A 2,500-nucleotide genomic window follows, 5' to 3' on the forward strand; every position below is an offset into this window, starting at 1 on the left:
GTAAATAGTTGTTTTGTTGCTTCGAGCGCATTCAGGAGATCATAAAGATAGTAATCAAGTAGATTTTTATTCGCAAATGTTCAATAAACAGCAGAGAGGAAGACAAGTAAATGGTATTTGTTTACGAATCAGTTTCGAAGCTAAGATTTGAATAACCATAAAACCTGCCACTAAAAATCCCAAAAACAAATTTTAGTGCAGCTAAAACCCAGGGCCATTGTCCATAAGATATACAAAATCAGTACACATTCCGTCCACACCCCGTTCAGTATACCCCTTGATTCTCCCAGTACACGCACGGTATTTACTGTAACAAATTAGTATCACCCAACTAGTGGACTAATGCAAATCCTGCATTTTGATTGGCTACTCTACTAGAGGACTATTAGTAATAGTCCTCGAGTAGCAAAAAGCCTGACACTTTCTTTCGTTTTATTCCCTAATAAATATTTCTTGCATTTCATTTTCTAACTTTGCTATTGCCTTTTCTGGCCGGCTAGTTCGGTTAAACCAAAACAATTAAACCCTTCGCCCTCAAGGGCCACGGGTCAATAGCCTATTCGGCTTCGCCTCATGGGCTATTGTCCGGTAGCCCTTGTGGGCTACCGTATCTAATTGTTAACTAGTACTTAATAGGTTACCGCGAATTCTGTGGGAAGTTGGGCGACCGCGCTCTTTCTGAAAAGTTTCCTATTTCGTATATCCCTTAAAACCTTCTTTCGATAAGCGTTCGACTACCTAAAAAGCAACGTTTCTCTGCCCGATGGTGTAATTTCAAATGTCTGCCGGCTTTTGAGTGTCATGCTTTTGGATGCAACAACCCGTATCATATTTAGCATGGCATGACTCACAGTCCGTTCAATTATTTACCCTAGAAAAATATTTCCGTTTTAGAACACTGCCTCCTTACGTATACAAGCCGCTGGTTTAAGAATAAATCTCATTGGCTGAAACGCACTCCCTATTGAGAATAAGCAGTGTAGAAATTTCCCCGACATGATGACGCATTTATGACCGGAAGCACGTCTCGGGATATGTTAGTAATTTTGACACAAAACAGCTCCCCAAAACTCGGTTTGTATAGTGCCTTACATACTCTTTGTGCCTAACTTCCGTCCTATAATGACAACATTTCTCCGAGAAAAGGTATAAAAGAGGTAGTTTCAGTGATCAGTCGAGCGTACACACTCGACTACATAGCCTCAAGACTTGCTATTACTGTTATATTATAAGGGAGACGAGTACACCAGCGACTCTAAAGGTGACGAATATCATGATCGAAATTGCTAAAGCCATTGGCAAATGTCACTCGGTGGTGAATACTTGATAAATGGAAAACACCGTCAACTTCCATCTTTCCTTTCAAGATTGCTTGAAAACGGTTTCACTAGTCACGAGACGAGGGCTAACAAAGAATACACTTTGGAATCTTATCACAACGGAGAACGTTTGCCAGCGTGCCTCCTTGATTGAAGTCTGGAAAAACTTTTTACTAAGTTTCTTAAAGAGGAACAGAATGGGGTCGTTACTGCAGACGATGTCGTTCGGTGTCTTATAAAAGTAATCTCACTGATCGACCGAGTGTTTTCTCGATTTTTGGACTCCAATTCGATTTACTTGACGGCATTGAAGAAATGCCACCAGAACACTACAGCCATAGAACGCTCTACGAATGGATCGATATGTCACTGGAAGAAAACATTGAATATCTCGATTCATTCGATGCAAACACGCTCACACCACAACTGCTTGCTTCTATCGGTCTCGCCGATCCAAAAAGCCGAAAGCCGTTGAAAACGTCATCGGGCGTTTGCCCGCAGCGAGCACGCAACAACACATTGAAGTGTGCGAATGGGCACAGATATTTAACGCAGATGAATTTAAGCACAACTTTCTCCTTTCTCCGTCATCGGGAAGATTTCACTTCAAAAGCAGTAAAACTAATGAATGGTTTTGTCTGGATAAAAACGAAGCCAAGGAAAGAAAATATTCTTTCGACATCTGCCGGGTTAAGATTATGAACTTGGAGACAAGGGAACGTCTGTCGAAAAGAGTTCAGGAGATTTTGCTCGAAGAAGAACACATTCTTTTTCGTGGCACTGATCATCAAAGCGCAAAGAACATTTTGGCAGTGAGAGGTATATACTTAAATTCTGGACGACAGAAGCGCGACTTCAGCTGTGAAACGGGGATTTTACCTCCGGGGGGGGGGGGGGACTCCCATATGGAACAGACGGGGATGCTCGTCGGAAATTTTTTATTTAACCCCTAAAGGAGACCATCTGGGCGTGGCTCAAGCTTTTTGTGACCCCTAAAGGAGACTAATCTGGGCGTGGCTTAAGGAAATTTTGACCCCTAAAAACAAGTTAAAAAGAAAATTTGACTTCTATTTCTCTTCGCGTAATTCTGTGTTTCTTCGCGGAACCCTAAACGAGACCTTGGCGGCTTAAAATATTGGCGCCTTGCTCGGAACACCCTAAATTTTGACGATGCATTAAAT

At 41.9% G+C, this 2,500-nt stretch overlaps 1 pseudogene; it reads left to right on the forward strand.

The window, feature by feature from the left end:
- The first annotated feature begins 1,717 nt into the window (after positions 1-1,717).
- The window catches only part of LOC138055725 (uncharacterized), a 1,055-nt pseudogene continuing 272 nt past the window's right edge, over positions 1,718-2,500 (forward strand).

The sequence above is a fragment of the Montipora capricornis genome, chromosome 7, assembly GCF_036669925.1.
Source record: "Montipora capricornis isolate CH-2021 chromosome 7, ASM3666992v2, whole genome shotgun sequence".
In the NCBI taxonomy this organism is placed as follows: domain Eukaryota; kingdom Metazoa; phylum Cnidaria; class Anthozoa; order Scleractinia; family Acroporidae; genus Montipora; species Montipora capricornis.